General features: G+C 46.1%; 1 long non-coding RNA gene and 1 pseudogene across 1 annotated transcript in view; both read right to left on the reverse strand.

Annotated features, from left to right (window-relative positions):
- LOC134928966 (uncharacterized) overlaps positions 1-13,758 on the reverse strand; it is an 81,472-nt gene that overhangs the window by 50,280 nt on the left and 17,434 nt on the right. The window lies entirely within an intron of this gene.
- On the reverse strand, positions 8,322-8,440 carry LOC134930759 (5S ribosomal RNA; annotated as a pseudogene).

Consider the following 13,758-nt stretch of genomic DNA (forward strand, 5'->3'; position numbering starts at 1 on the left):
GTGTCACGCAGGATGGCCCTTCCAAAAAACACTCCCCAAACAGCACATGACGCAAAGAAAAAAAGAGGCGCAAAGAGGTAGCTGTGTGAGTAAGCTAAGCGACCCTAGTGGCCGACACAAACACCTGGCCCATCTAGGAGTGTCACTGCAGTGTCACGCAGGATGGCCCTTCCAAAAAACACTCCCCAAACAGCACATGACGCAAAGAAAAAAAGAGGCGCAATGAGGTAGCTGTGTGAGTAAGATAAGCGACCCTAGTGGCCGACACAAACACCTGGCCCATCTATGAGTGGCACTGCAGTGTCACGCAGGATGGCCCTTCCAAAAAACACTCCCCAAACAGCACATGACGCAAAGAAAAAAAGAGGCGCAATGAGGTAGATGTGTGAGTAAGCTAAGCGACCCTAGTGGCCGACACAAACACCTGGCCCATCTAGGAGTGGCACTGCAGTGTCACGCAGGATGGCCCTTCCAAAAAACACCCCCCAAACAGCACATGACGCAAAGAAAAATGAAAGAAAAAAGAGGTGCAAGATGGAATTGTCCTTGGGCCCTCCCACCCACCCTTATGTTGTATAAACAGGACATGCACACTTTAACCAACCCATCATTTCAGTGACAGGGTCTGCCACACGACTGTGACTGAAATGACGGGTTGGTTTGGACCCCCACCGAAAAAGAAGCAATTAATCTCTCCTTGCACAAACTGGCTCTACAGAGGCAAGATGTCCACCTCATCATCATCCTCCGATATATCACCGTGTACATCCCGCTCCTCACAGATTATCAATTCGTCCCCACTGGAATCCACCATCTCAGCTCCCTGTGTACTTTGTGGAGGCAATTGCTGCTGGTCAATGTCTCCACGGAGGAATTGATTATAATTCATTTTAATGAACATCATCTTCTCCACATTTTCTGGATGTAACCTCGTACGCCGATTGCTGACAAGGTGAGCGGCGGCACTAAACACTCTTTCGGAGTACACACTTGTGGGAGGGCAACTTAGGTAGAATAAAGCCAGTTTGTGCAAGGGCCTCCAAATTGCCTCTTTTTCCTGCCAGTATAAGTACGGACTGTCTGACGTGCCTACTTGGATGCGGTCACTCATATAATCCTCCACCATTCTTTCAATAGGGAGAGAATCATATGCAGTGACAGTAGACGACATGTCCGTAATCGTTGGCAGGTCCTTCAGTCCGGACCAGATGTCAGCATCAGCAGTCGCTCCAGACTGCCCTGCATCACCGCCAGCGGGTGGGCTCGGAATTCTGAGCCTTTTCCTCGCACCCCCAGTTGCGGGAGAATGTGAAGGAGGAGATGTTGACAGGTCGCGTTCCGCTTGACTTGACAATTTTGTCACCAGCAGTTCTTTGAACCCCAGCAGACTTGTGTCTGCCGGAAAGAGAGATCCAAGGTAGGTTTTAAATCTAGGATCGAGCACGGTGGCCAAAATGTAGTGCTCTGATTTCAACAGATTGACCACCCGTGAATCCTTGTTAAGCGAATTAAGGGCTCCATCCACAAGTCCCACATGCCTAGCGGAATCGCTCTGTGTTAGCTCCTCCTTCAATTTCTCCAGCTTCTTCTGCAAAAGCCTGATGAGGGGAATGACCTGACTCAGGCTGGCAGTGTCTGAACTGACTTCACGTGTGGCAAGTTCAAAAGGTTGCAGAACCTTGCACAACGTTGAAATCATTCTCCACTGCGCTTGAGACAGGTGCATTCCACCTCCTATATCGTGCTCAGTTGTATAGGCTTGAATGGCCTTTTGCTGCTCCTCCAACCTCTGAAGCATATAGAGGGTTGAATTCCACCTCGTTACCACTTCTTGCTTCAGATGATGGCAGGGCAGGTTCTGGCGTTTTTGGTGGTGCTCCAGTCTTCTGTACGTGGTGCCTGTACGCCGAAAGTGTCCCGCAATTCTTCTGGCCACCGACAGCATCTCTTGCACGCCCCTCTCGTTTTTTAAATAATTCTGCACCACCAAATTCAAGGTATGTGCAAAACATGGGACGTGCTGGAATTTGCCCAGATTTAATGCACACACAATATTGCTGGCGTTGTCCGATGCCACAAATCCACAGGAGAGTCCAATTGGGGTAAGCCATTCTGCGATGATCTTCCTCAGTTGCCGTAAGAGGTTTTTAGCTGTGTGCGTATTCTGGAAAGCGGTGATACAAAGCGTAGCCTGCCTAGGAAAGAGTTGGCGTTTGCGAGATGCTGCTACTGGTGCCGCCGCTGCTGTTCTTGCGGCGGGAGTCCATACATCTACCCAGTGGGCTGTCACAGTCATATAGTCCTGAGTCTGCCCTGCTCCACTTGTCCACATGTCCATGGTTAAGTGGACATTGGGTACAACTGCATTTTTTAGGACACTGGTGAGTCTTTTTCTGAGGTCTGTGTACATTTTCGGTATCGCCTGCCTAGAGAAATGGAACCTAGATGGTATTTGGTACCGGGGACACAGTACCTCCAACAAGTCTCTAGTTGCCTCTGCAGTAATGATGGATACCGGAACCACGTTTCTCACCGCCAAGGCCTTAGTTATCCGCTTTGCAGCAGGATGACTGCTGTGATATTTCATCTTCCTCGCAAATGACTGTTGGACAGTCAATTGCTTGGTGGAAGTAGTAAAAGTGGTCTTACGAGTACGACTTCCCCTCTGGGATGACCATCGACTCCCAGCAGCAACAACAGCAGCGCCAGCAGCAGTAGGCGTTACACGCAATGATGCATCGGAGGAATCCCAGGCAGGAGAGGACTCGTCAGAATTGCCAGTGACATGGCCTGCAGGACTATTGGCATTCCTGGGGAAGGAGGAAATTGACACTGAGGGAGTTGGTGGGGTGGTTTGCGTGAGCTTGGTTACAAGAGGAAGGGATTTACTGGTCAGTGGACTGCTTCCGCTGTCGCCCAAAGTTTTTGAACTTGTCACTGACTTATGATGAATGCGCTGTAGGTGACGTATAAGGGAGGATGTTCCGAGGTGGTTAACGTCCTTACCCCTACTTATTACAGCTTGACAAAGGCAACACACGGCTTGACAAATGTTGTCCGCATTTCTGTTGAAATACTTCCACACCGAAGAGCTGATTTTTTTGGTATTTTCACCAGGCATGTCAATGGCCATATTCCTCCCACGGACAACAGGTGTCTCCCCGGGTGCCTGACTTAAACAAACCACCTCACCATCAGAATCCTCCTGGTCAATTTCCTCCCCAGCGCCAGCAACACCCATATCCTCCTCATCCTGGTGTACTTCAACACTGACATCTTCAATCTGACTATCAGGAACTGGACTGCGGGTGCTCCTTCCAGCACTTGCAGGGGGCGTGCAAATGGTGGAAGGCGCATGCTCTTCACGTCCAGTGTTGGGAAGGTCAGGCATCGCAAACGACACAATTGGACTCTCCTTGTGGATTTGTGATTTCGAAGAACGCACAGTTCTTTGCTGTGCTTTTGCCAGCTTGAGTCTTTTCATTTTTCTAGCGAGAGGCTGAGTGCTTCCATCCTCATGTGAAGCTGAACCACTAGCCATGAACATAGGCCAGGGCCTCAGCCATTCCTTGCCACTCCGTGTGGTAAATGGCATATTGGCAAGTTTACGCTTCTCCTCCGACAATTTTATTTTAGATTTTTGAGTCCTTTTTTTACTGATATTTGGTGTTTTGGATTTTACATGCTCTGTACTATGACATTGGGCATCGGCCTTGGCAGACGACGTTGCTGGCATTTCATCGTCTCGGCCATGACTAGTGGCAGCAGCTTCAGCACGAGGTGGAAGTCGATCTTGATCTTTCCCTATTTTTGGAACCTCAACATTTTTGTTCTCCATATTTTAATAGGCACAACTAAAAGGCACCTCAGGTAAACAATGGAGATGGATGGATACTAGTATACTTATGGATTGACGAGCGACTGCCGACACAGAGGTAGCTACAGCCGTGGACTACCGTACTGCGTCTGCTGCTAATATAGACTGGATGATAATGAGATATAAAATATATATATATATCACTACTGCAGCCGGACAGGTATATATTATATAATGACGGACCTGCTGGACACTGTCAGCTCAGCACTGCAGACTCCTAAAGTAAGCTACTAGTAGTATCAAGAAGATAGAAAAAAAAAAAAACACCACAGGTAGGTGGTATACAATTATGGATGGACTAGCGACTGCCGACACAGAGGTAGCTACAGCCGTGGACTACCGTACTGCGTCTGCTGCTAATATAGACTGGATGATAATGAGATATAAAATATATATATATATCACTACTGCAGCCGGACAGGTATATATTATATAATGACGGACCTGCTGGACACTGTCAGCTCAGCACTGCAGACTCCTAAAGTAAGCTACTAGTATCAAGAAGATAGAAAAAAAAAAAAACACCACGGGTAGGTGGTATACAATTATGGATGGACGAGCGACTGCCGACACAGAGGTAGCTACAGCCGTGGACTACCGTACTGCGTCTGCTCCTAATATAGACTGGATGATAATGATATAAAATATATATATATATATATATCACTACTGCAGCCGGACAGGTATATATTATATAATGACGGACCTGCTGGACACTGTCAGCTCAGCACTGCAGACTCCTAAAGTAAGCTACTAGTAGTATCAAGAAGATAGAAAAAAAAAAACACCACAGGTAGGTGGTATACAATTATGGATGGACTAGCGACTGCCGACACAGAGGTAGCTACAACCGTGGACTACCGTACTGCGTCTGCTGCTAATATAGACTGGATGATAATGAGATATAAAATATATATATATATCACTACTGCAGCCGGACAGGTATATATTATATAATGACGGACCTGCTGGACACTGTCAGCTCAGCACTGCAGACTCCTAAAGTAAGCTACTAGTAGTATCAAGAAGATAGAAAAAAAAAACACCACAGGTAGGTGGTATACAATTATGGATGGACTAGCGACTGCCGACACAGAGGTAGCTACAGCCGTGGACTACCGTACTGCGTCTGCTGCTAATATAGACTGGATGATAATGAGATATAAAATATATATATATATCACTACTGCAGCCGGACAGGTATATATTATATAATGACGGACCTGCTGGACACTGTCAGCTCAGCACTGCAGACTCCTAAAGTAAGCTACTAGTAGTATCAAGAAGATAGAAAAAAAAAAAAAACACCACAGGTAGGTGGTATACAATTATGGATGGACTAGCGACTGCCGACACAGAGGTAGCTACAGCTGTGGACTACCGTACTGCGTCTGCTGCTAATATAGACTGGATGATAATGAGATATAAAATATATATATATATCACTACTGCAGCCGGACAGGTATATATTATATAATGACGGACCTGCTGGACACTGTCAGCTCAGCACTGCAGACTCCTAAAGTAAGCTACTAGTAACAAGAAGATAGAAAAAAAAAAAACACCATGGGTAGGTGGTATACAATTATGGATGGACGAGCGACTGCCGACACAGAGGTAGCTACAGCCGTGGACTACCGTACTGCGTCTGCTGCTAATATAGACTGGATGATAATGATATAAAAAATATATATATATATCACTACTGCAGCCGGACAGGTATATATTATATAATGACGGACCTGCTGGACACTGTCAGCTCAGCACTGCAGACTCCTAAAGTAAGCTACTAGTAGTATCAAGAAGATAGAAAAAAAAAACACCACAGGTAGGTGGTATACAATTATGGATGACTAGCGACTGCCGACACAGAGGTAGCTACAGCCGTGGACTACCGTACTGCGTCTGCTGCTAATATAGACTGGATGATAATGATATAAAAAAAATATATATATATACCACTACTGCAGCCAGACAGGTATATATTATATAATGACGGACCTGCTGGACACTGTCAGCTAAGCACTGCAGACTCCAAAAGTAAGCTACTAGTAGTATCAAGAAGATAGAAAAAAAAACACACCACAGGTAGGTGGTATACAATTATGGATGGACGAGCGACTGCCGACACTGAGGTAGCTACAGCCGTGGACTACCGTACTGCGTCTGCTGCTAATATAGACTGGATGATAATGAGATATAAAATATATATATATATATCACTACTGCAGCCGGACAGGTATATATTATATAATGACGGACCTGCTGGACACTGTCAGCTCAGCACTGCAGACTCCTAAAGTAAGCTACTAGTAGTATCAAGAAGATAGAAAAAAAAAAAAACACCACAGGTAGGTGGTATACAATTATGGATGGACTAGCGACTGCCGACACAGAGGTAGCTACAGCCGTGGACTACCGTACTGCGTCTGCTGCTAATATAGACTGGATGATAATGAGATATAAAATATATATATATATCTCTACTGCAGCCGGACAGGTATATATTATATAATGACGGACCTGCTGGACACTGTCAGCTCAGCACTGCAGACTCCTAAAGTAAGCTACTAGTAGTATCAAGAAGATAGAAAAAAAAAACACCACAGGTAGGTGGTATACAATTATGGATGGACTAGCGACTGCCGACACAGAGGTAGCTACAGCCGTGGACTACCGTACTGCGTCTGCTGCTAATATAGACTGGATGATAATGAGATATAAAATATATATATATATCACTACTGCAGCCGGACAGGTATATATTATATAATGACGGACCTGCTGGACACTGTCAGCTCAGCACTGCAGACTCCTAAAGTAAGCTACTAGTAGTATCAAGAAGATAGAAAGAAAAAAAAACACCACGGGTAGGTGGTATACAATTATGGAGGGACGAGCGACTGCCGACACAGAGGTAGCTACAGCCGTGGACTACCGTACTGCGTCTGCTGCAGTGCTAATATAGACTGGATGATAATGATATAAAAAATATATATATATCACTACTGCAGCCGGACAGGTATATATTATATAATGACGGACCTGCTGGACACTGTCAGCAGAATGCGTTTATAGAATAAAAACACCACACGACGAGTGTTTAACTTTTTCAGGCAGACAATCACAATATACTGGTGGTCAGTGGTCACTGGTCAGTCACACTGGCACTGGCAGTGGCACTCTGGCAGCAAAAGTGTGCACTGTTAAAATATGTACTCCTGCTATAACTGCTCCCCAGTCTCCCCCACAATTAAGCTGTGTGAGCAGTGAGCACTCAGCACAGTCAGATATACAGTATTACATAGATGATGCAGCACACTGAGGGCACACTGAGGCTGAGCACAGATATGGTATGTGACTGTGTCACACTGTGTATCGTTTTTTTTTCAGGCAGAGAACGGATTAATTAAACTGGTGGTCACTGGTCACACTATCAGCAAGTAGTACTCCGTCCTAATATGCTCCCCAAAATTAGTAAATCAAGTGTCTCTACTCTCTACTACTCTCTAGTCTACTCTAAACGGAGAGGACGCCAGCCACGTCCTCTCCCTATCAATCTCAATGCACGTGTGAAAATGGCGGCGACGCGCGGCTCCTTATATAGAATCTGAGTCTCGCGATAGAATACGAACCTCGCGAGAATCCGACAGCGGGATGATGACGTTCGGGCGCGCTCGGGTTAGCCGAGCAAGGCGGGAAGATCCGAGTCTGCCTCGGACCCGTGTAAAAAGCGTGAAGTTCGGGGGGGTTCGGTTTCCGAGAAACCGAACCCGCTCATCACTACAAATTTATACAGTATAGATACGAGAAAACCAAAATCGGACACATAGACACTCCAAAATTGGAAAGAAAAGAAAAAAAACACCTGTTTTTTTACTTAAATGGATGATATTGTCCTAGTTGGTGGTGCGCCCAGAGCCAGAGAGTACATGTACTGAAAGAGGGAGAGAGAGAGAAGGCTCTTGTGTGGGTGCACTCTTTAGAAAAAAAAGGAAAATTCCTATGACATATGAAGAGAAATACTTAAAACATAATTTTTAATGTTGACATTTAAAACAAAGTTACCCATGTAACTGATCCATATAAAATAAGGATATTGTAATTAATATTTAAAATGTTCTGGTCTGTTTATTCACAATGTGTGATTGGAATGGTTGTAGACATTTGATCGTCTTACCCCCATTTCCTCTGACCAGTACAGAATATCTGTATTGATGGGACCGAGGAGTGGTCATAAGAGATTCATTGATAAGTACATCCCAATAGGGCTACTTAAATTCAAGAGTTAATGGTCACCTGCATTCATAAGGACCTGACTTTCTGACGTAAGCCACAGTGATCGGTCGTAAGCCTCAAAATGTGAAGGAATATCGTAGAAATGAGAATTAGTGGTGACACTGCTGTTGGCGTCACAGCTCACATAGTAAGGGAAATATTCCCTGCTCTACAACACCAGGTATTCGCGGGAAGTCTCCTCTCCCGGTACTAACTCGGCCCAACGCTGTTTGGCTTCCAAGATCGGACGAGATCGGGCATTGGCAGCGTGGTATGGTTGTAGAGAATTTATATGACAGTACACCAATGAGAGTGCACCTATATACGTAATAGGATAAAGAGAAAAAGTGTGGAGACAGTTTACAAAGTCGAAAAGGGATGAATAAGTAAAGTAAATATACGTGGATCTACTTTCTACGTTAAGCACGGCTCATCAAATCCCACAACTGTGGTATTGTGCTCCGTGGGTCGCAGATGAGAGTCCACGTAAAGATAGTAAGACATAGGCAAAAGATACAAGATCTATGAGTTTGGTTAAATTGTCTGACAAAAGACAGTACAAAACACCGATAAGAAATTAGGTTTAGAAATCAGATAAATAATACGTTAATTGTCTGTGTCTCCTGAGAGATTAGCCAAGGGTAGTAGGCGCTGGTATTAGCGCATAGGGAAAAAAGGAAAAGAAAGAATTGCTTCCCAATATTTGAATTAATAGCATGTTACTCAGACTAGGCAGGCAATACAAACATGGTATTTCAGCATCAATTTGAAAAATCTCATTGATAATCATAATTAGAGATGTGCACTTGAAATTTTTCAGGATTTGTGTTTTGGTTTTGGGTTCGGTTCCGCGGCCGTGTTTTGGGTTCGACCGTGTTTTGGCAAAACCTCACCGAATTTTTTTTGTCGGATTCGGGTGTGTTTTGGATTCGGGTGTTTTTTTCAAAAAACCCTAAAAAACAGCTTAAATCATAGAATTTGGGGGTCATTTTGATCCCAAAGTATTATTAACCTCAAAAACCATAATTTCCACTCATTTTCAGTCTATTCTGAATACCTCACACCTCACAATATTATTTTTAGTCCTAAAATTTGCACCGAGGTCGCTGGATGACTAAGCTAAGCGACCCTAGTGGCCGACACAAACACCTGGCCCATCTAGGAGTGGCACTGCAGTGTCACGCAGGATGGCCCTTCCAAAAAACACTCCCCAAACAGCACATGACGCAAAGAAAAAAAGAGGCGCAATGAGGTAGCTGTGTGAGTAAGCTAAGCGACCCTAGTGGCCGACACAAACACCTGGCCCATCTAGGAGTGGCACTGCAGTGTCAAGCAGGATGGCCCTTCCAAAAAACACTCCCCAAACAGCACATGACGCAAAGAAAAAAAGAGGCGCAATGAGGTAGCTGTGTGAGTAAGCTAAGCGACCCTAGTGGCCGACACAAACACCTGGCCCATCTAGGAGTGGCACTGCAGTGTCACGCAGGATGGCCCTTCCAAAAAACACTCCCCAAACAGCACATGACGCAAAGAAGAAAAAAAGAGGCGCAATGAGGTAGCTGTGTGAGTAAGATAAGCGACCCTAGTGGCCAACACAAACACCTGGCCCATCTAGGAGTGGCACTGCAGTGTCACGCAGGATGGCCCTTCCAAAAAACACTCCCCAAACAGCACATGACGCAAAGAAGAAAAAAAGAGGCGCAATGAGGTAGCTGTGTGAGTAAGATAAGCGACCCTAGTGGCCGACACAAACACCTGGCCCATCTAGGAGTGGCACTGCAGTGTCACGCAGGATGGCCCTTCCAAAAAACACTCCCCAAACAGCACATGACGCAAAGAAAAATGAAAGAAAAAAGAGGTGCAAGATGGAATTGTCCTTGGGCCCTCCCACCCACCCTTATGTTGTATAAACAGGACATGCACACTTTAACCAACCCATCATTTCAGTGACAGGGTCTGCCACACGACTGTGACTGAAATGACGGGTTGGTTTGGACCCCCACCGAAAAAGAAGCAATTAATCTCTCCTTGCACAAACTGGCTCTACAGAGGCAAGATGTCCACCTCATCATCATCCTCCGATATATCACCGTGTACATCCCGCTCCTCACAGATTATCAATTCGTCCCCACTGGAATCCACCATCTCAGCTCCCTGTGTACTTTGTGGAGGCAATTGCTGCTGGTCAATGTCTCCACGGAGGAATTGATTATAATTCATTTTAATGAACATCATCTTCTCCACATTTTCTGGAAGTAACCTCGTACGCCGATTGCTGACAAGGTGAGCGGCGGCACTAAACACTCTTTCGGAGTAAACACTTGTGGGAGGGCAACTTAGGTAGAATAAAGCCAGTTTGTGCAAGGGCCTCCAAATTGCCTCTTTTTCCTGCCAGTATAAGTACGGACTGTCTGACGTGCCTACTTGGATGCGGTCACTCATATAATCCTCCACCATTCTTTCAATGGTGAGAGAATCATATGCAGTGACAGTAGACGACATGTCCGTAATCGTTGTCAGGTCCTTCAGTCCGGACCAGATGTCAGCATCAGCAGTCGCTCCAGACTGCCCTGCATCACCGCCAGCGGGTGGGCTCGGAATTCTGAGCCTTTTCCTCGCACCCCCAGTTGCGGGAGAATGTGAAGGAGGAGATGTTGACAGGTCGCGTTCCGCTTGACTTGACAATTTTGTCACCAGCAGGTCTTTGAACCCCAGCAGACTTGTGTCTGCCGGAAAGAGAGATCCAAGGTAGGTTTTAAATCTAGGATCGAGCACGGTGGCCAAAATGTAGTGCTCTGATTTCAACAGATTGACCACCCGTGAATCCTTGTTAAGCGAATTAAGGGCTCCATCCACAAGTCCCACATGCCTAGCGGAATCGCTCCCTTTTAGCTCCTCCTTCAATGCCTCCAGCTTCTTCTGCAAAAGCCTGATGAGGGGAATGACCTGACTCAGGCTGGCAGTGTCTGAACTGACTTCACGTGTGGCAAGTTCAAAAGGTTGCAGAACCTTGCACAACGTTGAAATCATTCTCCACTGCGCTTGAGACAGGTACATTCCACCTCCTATATCGTGCTCAATTGTATAGGCTTGAATGGCCTTTTGCTGCTCCTCCAACCTCTGAAGCATATAGAGGGTTGAATTCCACCTCGTTACCACTTCTTGCTTCAGATGATGGCAGGGCAGGTTCAGGAGTTTTTGGTGGTGCTCCAGTCTTCTGTACGTGGTGCCTGTACGCCGAAAGTGTCCCGCAATTCTTCTGGCCACCGACAGCATCTCTTGCACGCCCCTGTCGTTTTTAAAAAAATTCTGCACCACCAAATTCAAGGTATGTGCAAAACATGGGACGTGCTGGAATTTGCCCATATTTAATGCACACACAATATTGCTGGCGTTGTCCGATGCCACAAATCCACAGGAGAGTCCAATTGGGGTAAGCCATTCCGCGATGATCTTCCTCAGTTGCCGTAAGAGGTTTTCAGCTGTGTGCGTATTCTGGAAAGCGGTGATACAAAGCGTAGCCTGCCTAGGAAAGAGTTGGCGTTTGCGAGATGCTGCTACTGGTGCCGCCGCTGCTGTTCTTGTGGCGGGAGTCCATACATCTACCCAGTGGGCTGTCACAGTCATATAGTCCTGACCCTGCCCTGCTCCACTTGTCCACATGTCCGTGGTTAAGTGGACATTGGGTACAACTGCATTTTTTAGGACACTGGTGAGTCTTTTTCTGACGTCCGTGTACATTCTCGGTATCGCCTGCCTAGAGAAGTGGAACCTAGATGGTATTTGGTAACGGGGGCACACTACCTCTAGAAATTGTCTAGTTCCCTGTGAACTAACGGCGGATACCGGACGCACGTCTAACACCAACATAGTTGTCAAGGCCTCAGTTATCCGCTTTGCAACAGGATGACTGCTGTGATATTTCATCTTCCTCGCAAAGGACTGTTGGACAGTCAATTGCTTGGTGGAAGTAGTAAAAGTGGGCTTACGACTTCCCCTCTGGGATGACCATCGACTCCCAGCAGCAACAACAGCAGCGCCAGCAGCAGTAGGCGTTACACGCAAGGATGCATCAGAGGAATCCCAGGCAGGAGAGGACTCGTCAGAATTGCCAGTGACATGGCCTGCAGGACTATTGGCATTCCTGGGGAAGGAGGAAATTGACACTGAGGGAGTTGGTGGGGTGGTTTGCGTGAGCTTGGTTACAAGAGGAAGGGATTTACTGGTCAGTGGACTGCTTCCGCTGTCGCCCAAAGTTTTTGAACTTGTCACTGACTTATTATGAATGCGCTGCAGGTGACGTATAAGGGAGGATGTTCCGAGGTGGTTAACGTCCTTACCCCTACTTATTACAGCTTGACAAAGGCAACACACGGCTTGACAAATGTTGTCCGCATTTCTGGTGAAATACTTCCACACCGAAGAGCTGATTTTTTTGGTATTTTCACCAGGCATGTCAACGGCCCTATTCCTCCCACGGACAACAGGTGTCTCCCCGGGTGCCTGACTTAAACAAACCACCTCACCATCAGAATCCTCCTTGTCAATTTCCTCCCCAGCGCCAGCAACACCCATATCCTCCTCATCCTGGTGTTCTTCAACACTGACATCTTCAATCTGACTATCAGGAACTGGACTGCGGGTGCTCCTTCCAGCACTTGCAGGGGGCGTGCAAATGGTGGAAGGCGCATGCTCTTCACGTCCAGTGTTGGGAAGGTCAGGCATCGCAACCGACACAATTGGACTCTCCTTGTGGATTTGGGATTTCGAAGAACGCACAGTTCTTTGCGGTGCTTTTGCCAGCTTGAGTCTTTTCAGTTTTCTAGCGAGAGGCTGAGTGCTTCCATCCTCATGTGAAGCTGAACCACTAGCCATGAACATAGGCCAGGGCCTCAGCCGTTCCTTGCCACTCCGTGTGGTAAATGGCATATTGGCAAGTTTACGCTTCTCCTCCGACAATTTTATTTTAGATTTTTGAGTCCTTTTTTTACTGATATTTGGTGTTTTGGATTACATGCTCTGTACTATGACATTGGGCATCGGCCTTGGCAGACGACGTTGCTGGCATTTCATCGTCTCGGCCATGACTAGTGGCAGCAGCTTCAGCACGAGGTGGAAGTGGATCTTGATCTTTCCCTAATTTTGGAACCTCAACATTTTTGTTCTCCATATTTTAATAGGCACAACTAAAAGACACAGAGGTAGCTACAGCCGTGGACTACCGTACTGTGTCTGCTGCTAATATAGACTGGATGATAATGAGATGAAATCAATATATATTATATCACACTAGTACTGCAGCCGGACAGGTAGATATATTTATTATGTAATGACTGATGACGGACCTGCTGGACACTGTCAGCTCAGCAGCACCGCAGACTGCTACAGTAAGCTACTATAGTAGTATGTATAAAGAATAAAGAAAAAGAAAAAAACCACGGGTAGGTGGTATACAATTATGGATGGACGAGCGACTGCCGACACAGAGGTAGCTACAGCCGTGGACTACCGTACTGTGTCTGCTGCTAATATAGACTGGATGATAATGAGATGAAATCAATATATATTATATCACACTAGTACTGCAGCCGGACAGGTAGATA

Source organism: Pseudophryne corroboree, chromosome 5, assembly GCF_028390025.1.
Source record: "Pseudophryne corroboree isolate aPseCor3 chromosome 5, aPseCor3.hap2, whole genome shotgun sequence".
Taxonomy (NCBI): Eukaryota; Metazoa; Chordata; class Amphibia; order Anura; family Myobatrachidae; genus Pseudophryne; species Pseudophryne corroboree.